This window comes from Cupressus sempervirens, chromosome 10 (assembly GCF_028749045.1).
Source record: "Cupressus sempervirens isolate cs-2001-9-10 chromosome 10, ASM2874904v1, whole genome shotgun sequence".
NCBI classification, from domain to species: Eukaryota; Viridiplantae; Streptophyta; class Pinopsida; order Cupressales; family Cupressaceae; genus Cupressus; species Cupressus sempervirens.
In genome coordinates, this window is record NC_143127.1 from 285309734 (window position 1) to 285331651 (window position 21918).

The following is a 21918-nucleotide window of genomic DNA, read 5'->3' on the forward strand; positions in this document are numbered from 1 at the left end:
TAAATAGTACCATGTATATTTTTTCAAGACAAAACATATGAAAAGATCAGATAAATTTCATCTAAATTAACCAAAGTAGATATATAAATCCTATTTTAACTATAAGTTTGCACATAATTATAGAAAAAGACTATATTCGCATCTCCTTCCTAAAGCCAATCAACTATTACCTTCTACTTCCTAAAAATAGTTCTCATTACTTACTTAAGTTCTCAAACAACTTGAGACTCCTCTCTACTCAAATCCTATGAAAAGACAAGATCTTGAATTTTTGTAAGTGACAACACATGATCTTGTACCTACCTCTTCCTAGCATAAATATTACCAATACATGACCATTTCTTGATATGCCATTTAAACATATTGCAATTTCTTACTTCTATCATATGCTCATATGGAAGGCCTCCATCTTAGGACCACAAAGCCATGAAATGAAGCCACATTGGTTGGAACATAAAAGGAGGATTCTTAGGAAGTACAACTCGAGTAGCATAAAACTTAATAGGCCAATTATCTAAACCCCTCCAATCAAGAACTTCAAAAATTGGATAATGTACCCAATTTTTCTGTATTACCAATCTCTGACTACTATTTACGATCTTCCTATCCTCTGATATCGATATTCCTATTTACTCACTATTTTCATGTCACTATTATTCACATTCATTTTTTATAATTTATTCATAACATCAATCACTGTTTTGCATGTATATTCACCACTATCTTTCTCTCTGATATCACTATTTTTTGCATTGTAGTAGCACTATTTGGATGCATATCTGCTCGCTGTTTCCTTACATTGTTTGATCACTGTTTTTTCTCTTATACATATATTATTGCTGCTTTTATATGGCACACACATTGTTTCTACCCTTGGCCACCTCACTTCTCTTTGTTTTCTGATGGCCATCATAATATTCTTATTGCGTTTCTAGGTCTACTTTGTGTAACCAAGAGCATTGTTTCATACAATCGCAAATATTGTATCTTCAACAAAAGTGTTGTACCATTATTAACAGAAAATGGTCTTTGACATTAGTGCTTGGACGCCTTAGACAAGACAGTAAATTGATGATCATTATATGGTGAATATCCTTCAAATAAAAGCTGTGAATGTATCCAAGGATAGTGAATTTCCTTGCAAACACTCTAAATACCTTTAACAAAAAGGTGAAATTATCTCTCTTTCTGCCCCTCATCATATGAGTCATGCTCTCTAATATTTATCATAGTTTTGATCTTCTTCTTCACTGAAATTAATTGCGATCATGCTATTTTAATGTCATTAAATCTACTCATATCATTGTTGATAGCTCTTTTGTAACCTTTGATGATGATGCTCCTCTAGACAATGGTAAATGTACATCTTGTCATGTCCTATCATCTCTGAGTTTCTATAACAGTCCATCTCACTGTCTCATCATCACTGCTATGGATTCCATTTGATGACATAACCATTTTGTTATTTTCAACATTTACCATTGTTCTTGATTTGTGCTCACTAAACATACATATAAAAGTGTGTCAACATTTGTTCATCACTTTCCTTTAATGTCATATTTCTTTATCACTGTCCTTTAACATTGTTCCTTTATAATAGTCACTAATTTTGATGACTTCTGATTGATCTTTGTACAAGATATCTCCAATTCCTTCTCACTATTTTTAGTCTTTTTCAGCACTTGTGTTTCTCTTTGAATAAGCACCATTTAATGACTTGGCTCTTGTCCATTAATTTTCTTTTTACTATCTTAATTGCATGATTCTTGACTGCTGCTGTCCTTTAATTTGTTGATCACTATTTTGCACTGGAATTATCATTCTTTGGGCTTTCCTCTTAGATTTCAGTATTCATCTTTTCAACAACAATGTTCTTGTCTTATTTTATGTAATGCTTTTCTCTTAGACAAACTTTTATCTTTGTCTCTAAGACATGTGCCTTCCATTATCTCTTTCTTACTGCTATAATATTCACGAGACGTTATGCTCTGTTGAACATCCTTTTGAGTGAGTTGTCATGACCATCACTTTTTTTTCAAAATTCTATAGTGGTAAATATCATTTAGGACCTAATATTCATGTAAAATCCCTCTGAGTCACAATATTTTCCATGGATGTCTATATCAACCTAATCATCCTACATTTGATGTAAGGTGCCATTCTTACCCAACTACCAATAGTAAGTTTACCAGAATCATAAAGATTTGCTTTGCAAGCAATGCAGCCTAGATAGATCTTCATTTATATAATGAAAGTTAATAAAAATGGAAAATTCTTATAAGAACTCCTATACTGGAAACATTTGTGTAAAAATGTATTTCATCTACTTTGTATCTTCTCTAATAGCTATCACATTCTTTCCATGTTTTCATCAGTGCCCTTGATATTGTCTTCATTTCTTAGTTTCTTTCCTTTTGTCACGACTCTTCATAATGCTGCTCCTAACTGCTCTTATCATCTCCAAGATCTCTATAATATAAAAGACCTTGCTTATCATAGCAGTGACATCTATTGAGCATCATTGTCTTTTATTGATAGCTCACTGTCTAAGAGATGCGTACTATCTTAAAGCACTGTTGATATCATTGTTACATTGAATATCACAGTTCCATTGAATATCAGTGTTATATGTCACATTTTTCTCATTCTAAAAATCAACACTAGAATGTACCCCTTGAGACTTGGGTACTTTAGAAGCAGAAGCATTAGCATCAGCTCCAACAACTAGCTCCACAATTAGCAACCCTTCTTCTTGTGGCTTCACAATATCATCACTCTAAGACAAGATCTCAATTGATGATTGAACTATGGTTGGAGATTCTTGCTTTTCCACCAGGTGCATCTCAACCTTTTCAGTTATATCTTTTTGCATGGGAGTTTCAGAATTTTCAAGTCTTTTTTCACTAGAATCAACCTTACCTAACTAGCATCCATCTTCCTCAAGTGGTTCATTCATTTCCTTTGGATTTTCTGAAGACTCTGGTTTCTCTACTTCACCATGTTCCTCAGTAGCACTTGGACGAATGGTTGGCATATCAGCAGCTATAGAATTTGAGGCCTCTTCAATCATGGCTCTCTCATCTAATTGAGCCTTAGCAGAAATCTCACCAAGTGATAAAGCACATACTTGTGACAGAGCATTCAATATCATTCTTTAGAAAAAGCATAACCTTAATTTACATTGAAATTAACTATAATAAAATTAGAAAAAAGGTGAATATAACAGATTTGAGAGCATTTGGCATCCCCAGATTTTCATAACAGAAAATGAATTGTCTCTTAACATATGAACATAACTCTCCTGTACTAAATGATAATTGTGTAGTTTATTTTATTTAATAAGTATAATTATGGAGAGGCAAAATTGATAAAATTTTTTGGGAATTTTTTTTTAAAAGTCTTAGATGATACTCATCAATGGAAAGTTAAAGCAATGTAAAGTTCTTTTCTTGCAACACATATAACAGCAATGTAAACTTATCTTGAAACTTCTTTTCCTACAACACATATAACAACAATTATAGGTGCTTTCAAGGTATATACTTATGAATAAATATTACATCCTAATTTAAATGTATGAAAACAATTTTCATTCCTTTTAAGCTTCATTCATCTCAAGGTGCAATTCACAAACTCAAGAATAGTGGCTTTTGTTCTTTAGGATACCTTTAGGGGAAGAGTATGTGAATGCCCCCTCATGTCTAGAGTCTAGTTTAGAGGAGATGGCTATTTACACTGCTAAGGTTTGTTGAATCAAATTCTGAATAACATTGCTTGCTATTGTATCATCACAGAAACAAAAGCAAATGATTTAAGATTCAAAAGAACAAAATGGATTTTTTGAAAAGGCTTTAGAAACTTTCAAGCAAATACTATTGCTAATGATTTATTGCTGCTCTATTTTGGTATTTGATGATTGTCCATGCTTAGACATTTAATGTCATTATGGTTATATGAATGGATTCTTTGCCTTAGAACACTATCATCTTCAAAATCCCATATGAAATCTATATGACCATTTCATTTCTTCAATATGCCCTATGGATGTCCCTATCTAATGTTATATCTTTTAATTGCATATAATAACTAATTTATGTGCTTTTTCATGACTATGTTTGACTCATATAATTGTGATCTCTCTAGCACTGTGATGTCATTTAATATGTCTTGCTAAAGCTTGTAAATTTTGTTCCTTTTGCCATGTCATGTAATATGTCTTGCCTTGTAGCTTATATGTTTTGAAATTGCTGTTAGGCCTGTAGCTTGTATAATTTGATTGCTGGAGAGCTTCTATAGCTAAGCAAGAAGGTCGTTGCACGAGTTATAGCCATGCGCTCAGGTATGAAAATTGTATATTTTTTAATCTAATGTATATTTTAACTAGACTTGTAGCTTATATGTTTTTAAATTTCTGTTAGGCCTTGTAGTTTGTATAATTTGATTGCTGGAGAGCTTCTACAGCTAAGCAAGAAGGCCATTGCACAAGTTATAGCCACGCGCTCGGGTATGAAAATTGTATATTTTTTAATCTAATGTATATTTTAACTAGACTTTTAGCTTATATGTTTTTAAATTTCTTTTAGTGGCTTAATGTTGTAAGGTCTCTTGAAATAAGACCTTTAGGTGGTTGGTCAAAGTTTTACAAATAATCTTATCCACAAATTTTTCTAGAGCAATTGATTGAATGTTATAAAAGGTGATTGGGTTAAATGTCTTAGGAATAAAGTCAAAGAAAGTATTTTTAAAATATTAAAATATTTAGCTAGGTCTAAGAAGATTTGTGTACTTTTGACAGTTTTTCTTAGTTTGTGAAAGTTGTAGACTGAAGTTTTCATAGCTCAATTTTTGCTTCCTGCAAAGAACGATCATGTCAGATAATATAAGTGAAGAACAAAATAGGGAGACAATCGCTAGATTGTGGGCTAACTTGAAAAGAAAAGGTGATGGAAAATGTTATTGTCCTTGCAAAATTTGTAAGGGCTGAAACCGTAGAAGACTGCTAATCAAAACAGTTAAGAGACATTGTAGGGAGAATGGTCACATTGAAGGGGGGCATGACTATCTTCCACTGGTAAGTCATTCATTATATCATTTTAACAATTTATATACATATAAAATCACTTGATGATGAGTTGATGATCATGGTTTATTTATGTGAATCAATTTTATATAGGTTGATCTCCCCAGGGAAGTACATGATATGAACCACAACAATCTAAAGAATATGGTTTTCGAAGTGGAGGAACATGGAGGTGCAAATATCCAAGGTGAAGATAATGATCCCATGGAAGATGATGATCATGCGCCAAAAAAAACAATTGAAGATGATGGTATCAATACATTGATCCATGACACATTTAGTCCAAGTGTATTTGATCATGATGATGATGATAGCCTTGATGTACCTCTACTTGAGAAGGCATACAAACCCCTATACAAAGACTCCCAAACAACTCTTCTCTCTACTATATTGTTGTTGTTGAACTTCAAGGTTATGAATGGTTTATCCAACATAACAATGTCACATATGTTAAGGTATGTCATATATGTCTTTATAGTTAACAAAGGGTGAATAATGTACCACTAGTATTGTTTATATTAACAACTTATATTTTTTGCTGTAGATTGATAGGTGAGTTTCTGTTACCATCATCAAATATTCTACCTTGCTCATATCAAGAATTATCTGATGTTATGAAAGATATTGGAATGGAGTATCAAGCAATACATGCTTGTCCCAATGATCATATTATATATTATAAAGAACATGAATTTGCAACACAATGCCTTGTATGTCATATGAGTAGATATCAAACAGATTGACTAACAAAAAAGGTGCCTCAAAAGGTTCTTCGTTACATCTCCATTATTCCATGGATGCGAGTATTATTCGGGTGTAGTAGCTTGGCTCAGTTTATGGATTATCATGCACACAATAGAAGTTGAGATGACATTATTTGAATCCTTGCGGATGGTTTGGAATTTATGCACATAGAGGAAAAGTGGCAACACTTCAAAGAAGAACCTCATAATCTCAGGCTTTCATTGGCAGCGAACAATGTCAATCCATTTGGAGAGATGAGATCTATTTACTCAGTGTAGCCTATTTTTGTTATTAACAATAACATTCCTCTGTGGATGTCAATAAAGAGGGAGCACATTATGTTGGCAATGATTGTTCCAGGTATCTTATCATTTGATAGTTATTAATTTACATGTACTTACAAATCTTGTAGTAAAATGGTTACAATAATTATGTAATGTTACTGTTCATTCAAGTAGGTAAATATCAAGTTAAAGATATGAATGTATATATTGAGCCTCTTATCGACGAGTTGGTGGAGTTATGGAACGGTGTCACTATGTATGACGTGTCTAGACCAATAGAAAAAAGACAATTTCAATTCCATGCAATACTTGCATGGACAATACATGATGCCCCAGGGCTAACACATTTTTGTGGTATGTTATAGTGAATTCAAGTTGTGCACGATAATTCTAATTATAAAAATCAACATATTTAATAATCCAATTATATCATTATCTTGTAGGTCTTCAAAAAAAGAGAAAATTTGCATGTCTATTTTGTGGTCCATAGATGAAATCTCGTCATTCAAAAAGTTTAGGAAAGCAGGTGTTTGATGAGTGTAGACACTTTCTCCACAGGAATCATAAGTATTGAAGTACGAAAAAACATCTTTTCAATAGAAAAGAAGAGACTACATCAAAGCCACGAATAATGACACCTCGCCTATGGATGTTGGAATATAATAGAATTAATTGTCGAGGTAATGTCATTCCACCTAATGGTTTATGTTTGTAATTTATATATTTCTATTGTGATTTTTGTTTACTAATTGTGTAATTGATGATCGTGAAGGTCGTCAAGGCAGTACTAACAACCTTCCAAAGGGACTAAAAAGCTATCCCAGACAATTTAGCAGGTTGCCCTACTACGAGCACTTACAAATTTTGCATTTGTTTGATTCTATGCATATTGGAAAGAATATAACAGAGACATTGTTGAAAATATTGGATGGAAGGCATGACAAAGAAAAAATTGTCAAAATCTGTAATGACATTCATGAATCCAATCATGCATTGAAGAATTTCATTCACTCAAATAGCAACAGAGATCAGATTAATATAAGTGCCCTTCCTTGGTTATTAATGGAGTAGCAAAGTGATGCCATAAAAGAAGTCATATGAAAAATTCAATTTCCCACAGGATTTGTTGCGAACATAAACAATCTCATATCAAAAAAAAGTGAATTTGGGCCAAGGCTCAAAATGCATGATTGACATACTTTCATCAAGGTAAGCTATGTTCTTTTGTATTTACAATATATTCATAAACTACGTGTACTATTCATTATGTTATGTTAGAAAATAATGAAATGATTGGTTTATAATTACTACAGTACGTGCTTCCTCTATCTCTCCCAGAGCCCTTCAACAATAACATCAAACAAGTCATATATGATCTTGGAAAATACATGAGGTAAGCAGTAATATCTATTCAATTTTTTGTATATATTTATTATATTCATGATTTGTTTTTCTTGCTATGTAATCTATTGTATATTATTTTGTAAAGTCTCGTATCTATATATTTTTTGTGACTTGAATCTCTTAATGTAGGTGGTTGTCATCTAAAGAAATCCATAAAGAAGATATAAACTATTGGAAGAGAAGAATTCCTCATTTACTGTGTGAAATGAAAAAGTGTCTACCTCCAACTTTTTTCAATGCAAAGGAGCACTACCTCATACACCTAGTTCAGGAGATTGAATTGTGTGGACCTGTACACACTAGGTCAATGTGGATGGTTGAGAGGCACTTGAAATATTTGAAGGCTTTGGTTTGAAAAAGAGCACATCTTGAGGTTTTTATGGTAGAGGAATACATGGTATACCAGAATATGGTGTACATTACTGAATATCTTCCTAAGTTTGCATCAAATATCTGTGTAGATCGCATTTGGGATCTCAAGCCTTTTAAAAAATTAGAAGGGGAGTACTTTATGGGGAAAGGTACATTGAGGAAAGTGAGAGATAATAAATTATAAGATGTTATTGTAATAAATTATTTCTTAATCTTCAAAATAAATTGGTTGTAGGTTGCCTATTTTTTTTTGTATAGGTGCTCGAGAGTGGGATGCACTACATTTGTATATTGCAAACAATCTTGATTGGATAATAGTATGGATTGAACAATGTCAACATTTTGGTCGGACATTAACATGGGAAGGTGTATCTTCATTGGTTAAAGAAGCTCATCCTAATGGAGATTCCAATGTTATGCAAAGGAAAATAGATTTAGTAGGTGGTTTAAGAGATTTCTAGGTACGTACAAATTTATTAATCACCCGTATGTTTATCAACTCATGATACAATAATTTTGACATGTTTCACATATTATTGCAGGTTAAACACCATAAGGCTATGTTCTATAATGGTCAAAAATTTTGGGTCAAAGTGTTGCATGACACGAAGAAAACTTGTGATTCAGGAATAACTACAATCTTTCAAGTGACTAATATTTCATCTAGAAATGACTTACATCCTTGAGAGTCTAAAAATTGATACTATGGCATTTGGATGATATACTTGAGTGTGACTTTAGTTCCTTCAAATTAGTACTCTTCGTTGTCAAATGGTACAGGCTATGACTTAATCCAAATGATCATGATAGAACTGTTATTGAACATGATAATGGATTTACAATGGTTAATACAAGGTCATTTGAGCCAGTTGAGGATGAGCCCTATGTTCTTCCAAGCCAATGTGAGAAGGTATTTTACTCAGAGGTTCCACATAAACTGGGTTGGTAATTTGTTGTTAGACATGAACCAAAAGGAAGGCCAGTAAAGTATAATGCGATGGAAGAAGATACCGAAGAACTAGTAGAAGATGATGTAGATGCTACTACTAATGATGATGATGAAGATGATGTTTTTGTTGACGATGATGATGTTGATGATGACGATGACGATGATGATGATGATGATGGGAATGATGATGATGATGATGAGGAGGAGGAGGAGGAGGAGGAGGAGGAGGATGATGATGATGATGATGACAAGGATGATAATGATGAAATTTAGAGGTATGCCATCAATCCTTAATCTATTTAATATTCATTTTTTAATTGAAATATATTTATCTTATATGGTTACATAGTTTATTCATTATCTATTTAAAAGCTACAAGTTTCAACTAGAAATAGAATACTGCTAATCTAAATTAACTATTAATCTAAATTAATTAAATAAAACTATTTAAAACACATATTGATGTGTGAATGTATTGAGCCTTATTTTCTTTCAGGTCAAATGCATTTGTAAGTGTTTATTTTAGAAAAGGGAATTCATTAAATATCTATAAAAGGGAGTTGTACCTAGAATAAAATTCATAGGAAAAACATAATATAAGTGCTTAGCCCTTCACGAAGCATCCCGCATAGTCTCATGGATCGACAGGTATAAGTCAATACTCCTTATTATGTGTATAAGTATAAGTATGTGTAGGTATGCCCTCTCGGCAAATTATATACAACAACAAGACAATAATCAAATTAAAAGTGTTTCTATATATATTGATGGAAGGCCAAAAGAAATAGGGAATATTGTGGGTTTTATAAATAGTACATGACCTGGGTCAACTATAAAGCAACCCAATTGCATATTTGAGGCACGCGAGGAAAAATCGTGTATTCATTTGTGCGATAAAATCAATACGTGTAGAGGAAGAGCTTCTTATTGATTACAATTTGAACCGCATAGATACAAACGAGGCTACTATCATGGGGGTGGTACATACTATTAAACCAACTTCTAATCAATGACTCCAACATACCATTTAGTCAATAAATTTTTGGCTAACATTTTTATACTTGATCTTTGACATAGGGGCACAATATGGAGCAACCGCCCGAAGGGGATGCTGGTGATGTTCTTGGCTCATCTACACATGAGTAGGTAAAACTCATTTTAATTGTGCAAACTAGATAGAAGAAAAATGTTATTTTTTTAATGTTGTTTTCTTCATTGTTTTGGAGTAATTTTGATAATACTAATACTATTGTTGTCACAAAGGGCTAGTGGTCGGAGGGAGGGAAAGGAACCTATAGTCCCTTAGCAGCTTGCCCCTGAGGAGGACCCTTTTTATATTGATTTAGCAGAGACTGATGGCCCGATTGGTTCAATTAAAAAGTTGCTAAAGAAAATTGGCAAAGAAGTTATACATTTGGCAACCATTAAGCCTACTACTCAGGAAATAAAAGATAGGGCATCTAAATTGTTGCACACCTCTGAAACCTTAAAAGTAAGTATTAATAAATTTTTTAATTATAACAAGAGTTCAATAATGGTTTTTATGTTATGCTCTTTTATGGCATTAATTAAAATATGGATGCGTTATATTTATAGAGTTTTTTGCGTGATTTTTGAGCCCCATTCCCATGATGAGGGTGCTATAGGTGGTTTAGGTAGATCTCATGTTCCATTCCCCACTTGTGTTTTCCACTAAATATATATAGGAATTATCATAATCATTGACAATACATGCTCAAAAAGTCCTTTTTTCAATGCTCTAACAATCTTGTCTGTGCTAGTCTACACGTTCTATATTTATGCATGCTCTAACAATTTTATTCTTTAGCTTTAGATCCTATGACAATGTTGCCTCCATCCAGGACAACCACAAATCTCTTTTCGACTACTGAGTTGATAACATGCAACTTATAGGCATTGACTGTTGCACCATCTACTGGTACACAAATCCCTCTTTTTCTCTCTTTTGTTATGTGTTTATACTTCATGACAAAGACTTATGAAACTTATGAAATTTTTTGCAATAGGAGCTGCATCATCATTTCTTGGATGTTCCTATGTTCCTAGTATGGGAATGGTGAAGGATGTCATATTGATCATCAGCGACGATGAAGGAATTCCATTAAAAGTAGCCAAAGTTCTAGGTACTTTAAAGTTATTATTCTATAGTGATATAATAGTAATTTAGTTTTTGATCACTCTTCATCGACTAATGATCCCATGATTGCTTTGTAGGGAATGATGTTTTTTGGAAAAAACTTGGTGATGAGTGTTTGCAAATATTCGGGCCCACTGTGCGTACCTGGTGGAACATAATATCCTAACTAAAACCCCAAACCACTATTTTGATTTCATATCATTGCTAGAATAGTTTTCCTTTTCATCCATTTCTTGAACTGTATTAAAGGTAGCTTCACTTCATTTATGAGTCTAACATGTTTTTTTTTACTTAAAAGGTGGAATAACCAAGACAAAAAGTTGAAGGATGATCTTATAGAGAGCATGACCCAACTCTTTAGACCTCATGCATTCGAGAGAAACAAGCTCCTTGAAAAAGCTGGTTTATGTTTGAAGTATATTAGGGACCAGTACAGAAAAAATTTACAGGATAACCCTAGGTACGAGCATCCGCCCTATGTTCCTGAGACTAAGTGGCAGGCTCTGATTTTGGATGGAAAGTATAAAGCTGACAAGAAAAATTCAATTACACCAGTAAAGAGTACACCAAGGTATGTGATACTATTGAGAATGTAATTATGTACTAATTAACCTTTATATTTATACTATCTAACATATTTCAAACTTTTCATAGATTGCCCGACACATCAAAGCCAACAAAGGCAACATTAGAAAAGCATGGGACACACAAGCTTGGCTCTAGTGTTTTTTTGGAACTTCAAGCACAAGTTATAAGTATTAGAAAATGAAAAATTGTATCAAATTTTTTATATATTGTGATGGAAAATGCTAGGATAGACTAGCTTGTCTATGCTCCTGATCCTCAACTTTTGAAACTTTTGTATTTCCTTTTGATATTTTAACTACCCTTCATTGGTTGATGAAACAATGCAAGTAAATTCACCATACCATGCAAAAATGCAGGGCTCAGAGTTCAAGAGATGCCTCACAGAAGAGGATAAGAGAATTGGCTTCCAATAAGGCTATAGAGCTGTAGCTAAACAACAACGGGCCAAAATCAATGTGGAAGGTTCTAATAATGATGCATCTAAGCCATAGGTAAATAAGCTAAATGAAATTTATTTCAAATTGAATACTTTACCAATTAGTCTATTTGATGTTAAGTTCCAATATAAAGTAAGTATATTTTTTTTAAGCAAGCAATGATAACAATGCATAGGATGTTGGAATGCAGCCTGACAATCCTTCTACACAATCTGTGAATGTTGAAGGTTCGCATGATGTGCATCCCAGTGGTGGAGGTATACATTTGCTATTAATTTTTTTTATATGTAATTGCAATTGGTGTTTGGATTAACCTAACATTTTGTATAGCAGCTATAGAGGATCGAGGGGTTGATGTTCATGAGTGTGTTGATGTTGAGTCCAGACAAAATGATGTGGTCAGATCAGGTAAAGAGTGCCACAGTTATGTTATTTAAAATAATTAAATACTTGTAACAATTATAATAAATTATTTTTAATTTAACTCTTTTATTTTTTATTGCAGAGGACCCCCCTTCGCAACAACTTAGAAATTTGAGATCATCAAGAACAAAGAAAAGAACAATTGATGAGGGGGGAATTGATGATGACACTGATGCTCCTCTTCAAGCTTACATAGAAAAAAGAAATAGAAAGATAAAAAAGAAATGATTTTCATCTACATACCTTAATTGATAATGACTGAATTTTATGTCTCAATGAATTTAATTATGTGCTAATGAATGTTCATGAATTATGTGTTAATGCAAAATATTGATGAATGTTGCATGTTTACGAATCTAATGTGTTAATGAATGTTATCATGTGATATTGATTGAATGTTACATTTTATTAATGGTTGAAAGAATGAATGAATTTTAGATGTTAACGGGGAATGTAGAGTGATGTTAGGGGGAGGGGGGTGGGGCCAAATGAGCTTCCACCTTCACGTGGTTGGCCCTGTTTAGTAGAGAATATTAAACTATTCTCAAAACAAAGTGAAGCTCAATAAGATACTAAATATTTCTCTATTTTGTCCTATGTTTAGACTGTTGTCCTATGCATCTAAGCCTCATGCTTTGAACTGTCATGAAGTTCTAAACCTGTAGCTTTTTTATTGCATCCTTGGATCTCAACACTGTCTTGGGACTATGTTATCACCAATGATATGATTATCATAATTAACTAGGGAAACCCTTGATCAACATTTTCTTGGGACTGTGTTATCTGAATATGCCACTACTTGGAAGAGGTTATTTTAAGAAAAGGGAATTAGGATTTGATCATATTAGTGATGCTAACACAACACAACACACACTCCAGCCCCAAGCAAAATGCTTTTGACTTGGAGCTATTGATTGGTGAGGCCACAAATCGAGGACCTCATCCACAATTAACAAAGTTAAGGCTCAACCCCGAGAGCAAATTGGCACAAGCCTACAATGACGATGGCCCAGTGGCTGTTTGAACCTTGTTGGCCCTTACACCATCACCACCACCACTTAACCAACATACTTAGTGGTGAACCTCACTTTTGATATTACTAAGCAATAAAGGAGGTATCACTGTTAATACTTGTCAATTTCCTGTCCATATTTTACTGATCCTTCATTTGAATCCATGTATGGTGTAAGGGCACCCAAGAAAAAATGAACCTATAGGGTACACCAGGAGCTATGTAGGAGATAATGAAGGTACAAGGGAAATAAATGCCTAATGGAGACCTATTGAGTTATTTGATGATGAATCAGGGCTATTAAAGCCATTAAATGTAATAAATTTCACAAAGTTGACAAAATGTAAGGTATTGCCAAGAATAGGAAAATTGGCACAAATAGGGAGTCAATATGATGTAAGGGGTCATTTGAAGTCCTAGGGTGTCCTAAGAAGAGTTATGGGTGGATGGTAGTGTTTACATGATGTAATAGGTTTTAAAGCCCCTAAATGATGTAAAATGCACTCGAAGTGCAAGATCTTGTAAAATTGCCAACATTGGTAACATAAGCCAACTTAGGCTTGAATGGGGTTAGTTAAGGTTATAGGTGTGTGAAGAGTGTTTTAAAAGGTCTTTTAGAGTCATTTAGGAATGAAATTATAGTTTTCATAAGTCTTTAGCCAAGAAAAGGTCACAAAAGATAATCAAAGGTAATGATGTTAAAAAAGTTATAAAAACTGTCTATTTGCTATCATAAGATAGTTAGAAGAGTAGTTGGCATCCAAGGGGGCTTTAGTTCAGTTTTATGAGTTATTTAGATGGGAAAAAATTTAGAAAAGAAATGTCTTTATAAGACACAAGGGAAAAATTTGAAGAGAGGTGTATGTAACAAGAAAATAAATAAATCAAAGAAATCTGCTATTCACTGTCACAGTGATCGTTTCCTAATTGCAAGATTCGACTTGGTAATCCAATAAAGTTCTTTATATTCAAGATTTATTTTTTTTTCTCCTTGAAAAGATTTTCATGATTTGTTAACTCTTGGCAAGGACTTTGTAAGTTATTTTAAAAAAAAAAACTATCTTTGAAATCTCTGTTGTCATAGGGAACGTGACTGATTGTCATAGTTTTGTAGTCATTAATGGAGACAAGCCTCTCCCACATTTTGTGAATGGACTATAACTTGTAGGAGAGGCACTTAAGTGTATGAATATGTTGTTTTTATGATTTTAATGTAGGAAGATGCAGGTGACAGTGAACAAAGAAAAGAACAACAGGGTGACTGTTGTACCAAACAATGAAGGTGCATTTGCAAGTTACCACATGGTGAATATGAGCAAATGGAGGTTGGAATGGATAAATGCGTGTTGAAAATTTTTTAGGGAGTATGTCTAAAGGTTTTTGAGCCAATAGAAAGGTTTTATGAGTTGATTTAGGGTCTTTTCTAGGAAGCCCTGGGCTAGAAACCCTTAAAGGGAGGGTTTGATGAAAAGGTGTCTAGAAATGCATGGAGGGTCAAAAAAATTGTGGAATCCTATCATTTATTAGATGAATTAAGATTGTTTCAAGGTTTGGAGAGTTGGGTGTGTGTGCAAACCATAGTTGCTTTGTTAGACAAGGGCTAATTAGGCCTAATTGTTGTAGTGATAGCCATAGAAAGGTGCAATAGTCACAGGTTGATAAACTAATATTTTCAAGGTTTGAAGAAAACCATAAAGGGTATTTGAAAAGGTGACTAAGTCACTAGGTTGTTTGGGGAGTTAGAGAGAAAAGTGCAATTTGCTACAGGACAGGGCTACTAGACAGGCCTAGAAGGGCTAAAGTAGGAAATGGTGAAAGACGGGTTGTTGGAAGCTGGTGAAGAGTTGAAGCATGGTAGATAGGCCATGATAAGATGGTCTAATGTGTTAGGGTCAGTGAGAAATGCCGGAGTTGGATTTTGGTATGATGGAGGTGCTAGGTACACTAGGTGACCTAGAAGGAAATTAATACAATAAGAGATTGTGGTAACAAGGTAGGAAGTGAATTCATTTGTATGGTGTGTGGAAGAGATCTACTAAGTCAGGGACTTCTTATTGATCCTTGAGTTGAACTCTAGTTCCTTGAGTGGATTCCAAGACGTTGTTGAATCCTTGAGTTGAATAGGGTTCCTTAAGGGGATATTAGAAGGCTCTGCATCAATGTAACTTCCAGTCATCGATTTGAAGATTCTTTAGTTAGTTTGTGTCCACTTTCTTTAAAACTAGTAATAAAACCATTTTTAGAGGAATAAATTCTTACATGGATCTATCGATAAGAACTCTTTTAAAAATGTGGAAAGAACACAAGAAACTATAGTTTCTATTGACTCATTTGTGCTATGTGTATCATGAAGTTAAAAATTGCAATGTTGTATAAAGAAGCTTCTCAGATATGGAATATTTAAAAAGAGGTATGCAAATTACTTAAAAGTTAAAGATTTTTAGGTGGCCAATGTCACATAAATTACATTGTCTCGTATGAATATATTCATTAAAATGTACCTCCCTCTCTTATATCTTGTCTCTTATAAGGCTGAATTGGCCATGTGTGAGGATTGTTTCAACATATGTGTTTTGAAAAGTTTTTTGATGGAATTACATGGACAAGGTGATCCCACGTTACAAAATCCAATACTCTATGACAATGGGGTGACTTACATGTTCATTCACCATAACAATATCTACCTTATGGCAGCATCAAGACAGAACTCTAATGCAACTAGCTTACTATTATTTTTACATCAAGTTGTGGATGTAAGTTCAACAATCTACACTTCTCATTCACAATTTATTTCTTGTCCGAGGCTCTATTTTCAATTATTAAATGGAACACTACATTTAGGGAACTTACTGAACCTATAGAGCCAAGGATTCTAGTGTATGCATATTATTCTTTTATTTGTAGCTATTGCATGCATATTTAGGTGTTATTATAGTAATCAAGAGTTGTTAATGTTCCTATTTGTTTTTTTCTATGATTAGTGTGTTGCAATAACTAATTCACATCTTAACTTTAGGTTCAGTTTTGGATTGTCATGTGTGTTATTTCTGCAGGTATTCAACCACTATTTTTAAGAGCTAGAAGAAGAGTCTTTGAGAGACAATTTTGTCGTTGTTGTGAGTGTACACATCTATTTTTAATCTGAGCCACAGAGGGTTGAGGGTTCAAAATTCCTTGTTATGAACTATTTGAGAATATTTTATCACGAACTGAAAATTTAAAATATGTGTATATCATTTCACCACTTTTATTTCCCATTGTGTAGTATGAACTACTAGATGAAATAATGGATTTTGGGTACCCTCAATATACAGAGGTAAAGATTCTTAGTGAATTCATCAAAATGGATGATTATAGGATGGAAGTCACTCAATGACCTCCAATGGCTGTTACAAATGCAGTTTCCTAGCGAAGTGAAGGAATACAATACAAAAAAAATGGGGTTGAAGGCTAATCCAGATTTAACTTTGTGCTTTTCTTGAATATGGCAATTGATATTTAACTAATTTTTTGCTTTTAATTTTTTATTAAAGGTCTTTTTGGATGTAGTAGAAAGTGTAAATATTCTTGTGAGTAGCAATGGGAAAATAGTGTGATATGATGTGGTTGGAGCGCTGAAGATGAGAGCGTACTTGAGGTAGTTTTTTCCTACCCCATGTATAATCTTATTATTGAGTTCTTTTAGAAATAAAACTAATAGACTACAGAGAGGAAACATGGAACTATTTCCCATAATCTCTGCTAAGTTGAAACACTATAAACTCCAACTAGGTTCATGGAGAACATTATAATGTTATTGCACACCTATTTTCTTAAATATGTACCCTACTTGTGGAACGCCTTGAAATAGGACAAACCCCATTTTCTAAGCTGAAAGGCCCATGTATGCTTATACACAACTAAACAAATAGACATATATTACGAGAATGGGATTGGTGCATGAGAGTTCAGATAATAAACATCTTGTGTTTATTTTTATGTGGTAGAATTATGAATTACCATTAGACAAAGAATCTACAAATTGTCCAACTTTTATAAGTACAAATATTATGTTCATATTCATTGTTAAGATTTAATAAATAACAATTTTTTGGTCATGAGACAACCAACTTCGTTGCTGGATACTTGCATTTCAACAGATTACATGCTTCAGCAAGAATAAAACAAATATAGAAGAATAATGAACTGTGGTGGATGATTGAACAGAGTCCAATTTCTTGGAGAGTTTAGAGCGACAAATTAAAAGTCAAATTATAATGACCAAATGTTGAAGTTTAGATTATGCTGCAATGGGTTCCATACCTAGACCAGGTCCAATTCATACAGTTTGTTGACTTTCCTCGGGTCTGTAATAGATGTATCTAGAATAATTTGGTCAGGACACCCATGGCCTTGCCATATCAAGGTTGAAGCTAGATCCCCACAGCCGATCTTGGAAATAAAAAAGTATGAAAAATTACAAAAAAAGAATAAAATACTGATATGTATATATCTTTAGACATTTTATATAATTATTGAGTGTTGGAAGTAGTTTGACCACTAATGATTTCTTTGTTTAATACATATGCCATAAGTATTAAAACTTTATAACTTTTGATTTAATATTTGGCATTGAATTATTGATTGTGTTTCATGGTTAATTTAGCTTGTTTTATGCAAAATGTGGCTATTTCTAATTTTTATTTATTTATAATGTACTTTTAGCATGACTGCTGAAATGTTACATAGCTAGTTGTTAATGACAAGTGTATTTTGATTCACTTTTTTTCAGCAGAATGCCAGAATGCAAACTTGGACTCAATGACAGGGTGCTACCAGAACTCAAGGCAAAGTGTCAAAGGGTAAAGCAATTGATTTGGATGACATCAAGTTTCATCAGTATGCAATCAAGCTCATTTTCTTATTCAATTCCTTAAACTATCAATTTTATCTTATATTAAAGTGCTTGCAAATTCCTTTGATGTTGTACTTGGTCTTTTTTCCCCTTGAAAAGGCATATGTTAATTTCTATTTCTTCTGTCAGGTGCATTCATCTTGTTCATTTTGAAAATGATAGAACTATATCCTTCATACCTCATGATGGGACTTTTGATCTTATGAACTATAGACTTAGCACATAGGTTTGTTTATATATTCAAGAGAATGCAGTTGTTGTCAAATCTTTGATTGTTCATATATTCAAGAGAATGTAGTTGTTGTCAAATCTTTGAAGTTCTGTTATGAAGGATATCCTTCTAAAGTAGGTTTCATATCATATGTTTTTATTACTTTGCAGGTAAAGCCATTGATATGGGTTGAATCTCAAGTAGAAAAGCATTCAAGAAGCCAGGTAGAATATTTGGTGAGAGCATGCAGCCAATACAAAGATCGCAGGTTTCAAATTATCTCTATAATGGACACCCTTGGATGTCCCAAAAAACTAAACCAAATTGCTGAAAGGAATTATGTCAAACAGTTTGCATTCAACTTCTTAAAACCCCTTATAACTTAATTACTCATGCTAACTGTATCAACAATAGGTGTTGCCGCATCGAAATATATGGACATAGGAACAACATTAACATTAAACTCCTCATTGGATGCTTCAACTAACATAGAAGTGGCTGCTGATATGATAGTAACCTCGCATTCTCCTAATTCCACTATTGCTACATCATCATCCCCTGACAAGGCTTCATATGTGGTCTCCTGACTTTGCACGTATGTCTCTACTGACTCTGCCGAAATGCCCACATCACCAACATCATAGCTGGCTGGCTCTATACGTGTCTCGATCCCACCTGAGAAATCGACTACCTTCTACTCTGGAGAAACATACAAATCATCAATGTTGATGCCCATCTGTCTAGCCATAAGCTGCAACATCATATCCATTTGCCTATTCTGCTCCTGTTGCATACGTTGCCTCTTCTCTAATGTACCCAATAACTGTCTGAACATCACATCTTGATCTGGACTAATATACATCTTTATCCTACTATCAATATGATCTCCATAGGATGGCAAGACTTATAGCTCTGATACCACTGTAATGGACACCCTTGGATGTCCCAACTAACTAAACCAAATTGCTGAAAGGAATTATGTCAAACAATTTGCATTCAACTTCTTAAAACCCCTTATAACTTAATTACTTCAGCAATATTGTCATAATACTCCAGCCCATGCTTACGAACTTGCTGCTACAATACTTTGTCCTCCAATCAGTCCACTACCTTCATAATACCATTTCCTCCAAGCGGCATAAGCGTCGGACAAGTAGTGAAGAAGATATGAGCAAAATATCAAATCTGTCTGTAGCCAGAAATGCAACTAAACTGCCTGATAATGAAGTCAATAAGAAAGAATTCCAAAGGCCAAACCCCAAGGGAATGACATCTAGAATGTTACAAGAGAGGATAGACATCCTCAAATGCCAAGAACAAAGCTGCAACTCACACACCAATTTCTTCTCATATTCAACCTATCTAATGAAGCCACAAATGCTTCCTTTTATTCTATTCCCAAAGGTTCGCTCAACTCATATGGGCAATGTGGGATAAAAGATGTGTAATATATAAAACATATATTAAAATACCCCTTATGTCTCCCTTGGGTACACATCACCATAAAATAAATATTAAAGTAACACTTTAATATTTTACAATTAAATTAGACGTTACTTTTATAAAACTTCAGGCATTAAAATGTATTAGCAATCAGACTCCGAATAATGCGAGTGATAGCTCATCGGAAAGCTCTCACCGAGGAGTATCGAATCCAATCACCAAAATTGACCTGCACTGTGTCTTGCCAACTTACTAAAAATAGTAAGTATGCCTGAAACTGAGTAAATCAACTTTGTTTTGGCCCAAATTGGAAATGACTAGGCCAAAACACTCCAGGATCCCATTAAACCCTTCGATAGCCCTCGAGACCATGTAGAACAAGGCTAACGCACACACACTTGGTCAACTACTAAAAGAACGTGAAGGCCAAAAGATGGGATCATTACAATCTCTCTGGCTTATGTATGCCTATTTTAGATCTAATTTATCTTTTGTTTAAAGATAGATCTTTCTAACATGTTAGCTTCAGGGAATGGTTTAAGTATGAATGATATTTCTATGTATTTTCTAATTTGTCTAATGGTTTTCTTTAACTTTGCAGTACGACAACAAATGTTGAAATTGAATTGCCAGTACCAGCTGATGCATCTAGACCTCATGTACGCACATCAATGGGTACTTCTGCATACTCCCCAGAGAGGGATGCTTTGCTTTGGAAAATAAAATCATTTCTTGGTGGAAAGGTATCTTGTAGCTTTCATTGGTTTTCTTGTTCAAAGATGGTTAATAGTACCATGGTTCTGGACCTTGATGTTTTAGTTTCTTGATTGACTTATTATGTGGGTTTTGATTCATGAATACATATTGAGGGCTAAATTTAGCCTTTCTAGCATAACTGCTGAAGAAGCAACCCCAAAAAAGTGGGCACCTATTCGTGTCAAATTTGAGATACCATATTTTACTGTATCAAGAATTCAGGTCATTTCTTAACTTTAGTTTACAAATGTAGATTATTGCTTTTGTGAGTATCATTAGCTCATTACCACATCAATGATTTATAACTTATCTGAAATTTGAGTCATTTCAGGTCATTTTGGACTGACTCCATAAAATTCATCACAATGTTGGACCCTTCTGTGTGTTCACTTCTATATTTCTGATGAGAACAAGCTCATTGCTTATATTTATATTGGCCTCAGTGAAAATAATTATGCTTTTTAAATATTTAGCTCCACAAGTAAATTGATGCATTGAATAAATGGTTGAGAATTTACATTTTGTTCATTTAGATTTAGGCTGCTACTTTATAACAACTTTCTTTTGTTGCAATTCTTTACTACAAGTCAGGTATCTGAAAATCATTGAAAAGAGTGGATATCGAGCATTGCCATGGGTGAGGTACATTACAATGGCAGGTGAATATGAACTAAGAATGATCTAGACTAGTGATAACTGAGAAATGTTGTAAACAAGAGAGAATGTGGTATTTGATCATTCTGATGGTGTATTAAGTTGTTTTCAGTTTCTAAATGAAGGATCAAGCAGAAGGATGTTATTTGACTATCTGCCTAATAGTTGTGTCTTGTTAAAAACCCATCAAAAATTTGGTTTTGTTGTGTTCATCATTCTTTATTTTATATATTTTTATTGCTTTCAACCATAGTTTCTCGATCTCAACTAATTTACTCTCTAAGGGGAAAAAAAAATCTTTGGAACGAACTTTGCTTCAGCACTGGGAGGGAGGATATAGAGATTAGTTACAGTCGATTGTTTCAGCCACTGATCATCAGAATTGAGGTCAACCAATAACCTTCTCTCCCCCTTCTCTAAATATATGTATTGTGATATCATATTATGATCTGAACAACTGCTTAAAAGATAACATATTCCAATTATTTCATGCAGGTAGAGAAAGTGTA

General features: G+C 33.6%; 1 pseudogene; it reads left to right on the forward strand.

The window, feature by feature from the left end:
• Positions 1–16039: 16039 nt before the first annotated feature.
• On the forward strand, positions 16040–21440 carry LOC149533765 (AP-1 complex subunit mu-2-like; annotated as a pseudogene).
• The last annotated feature ends 478 nt before the right edge of the window (positions 21441–21918 follow it).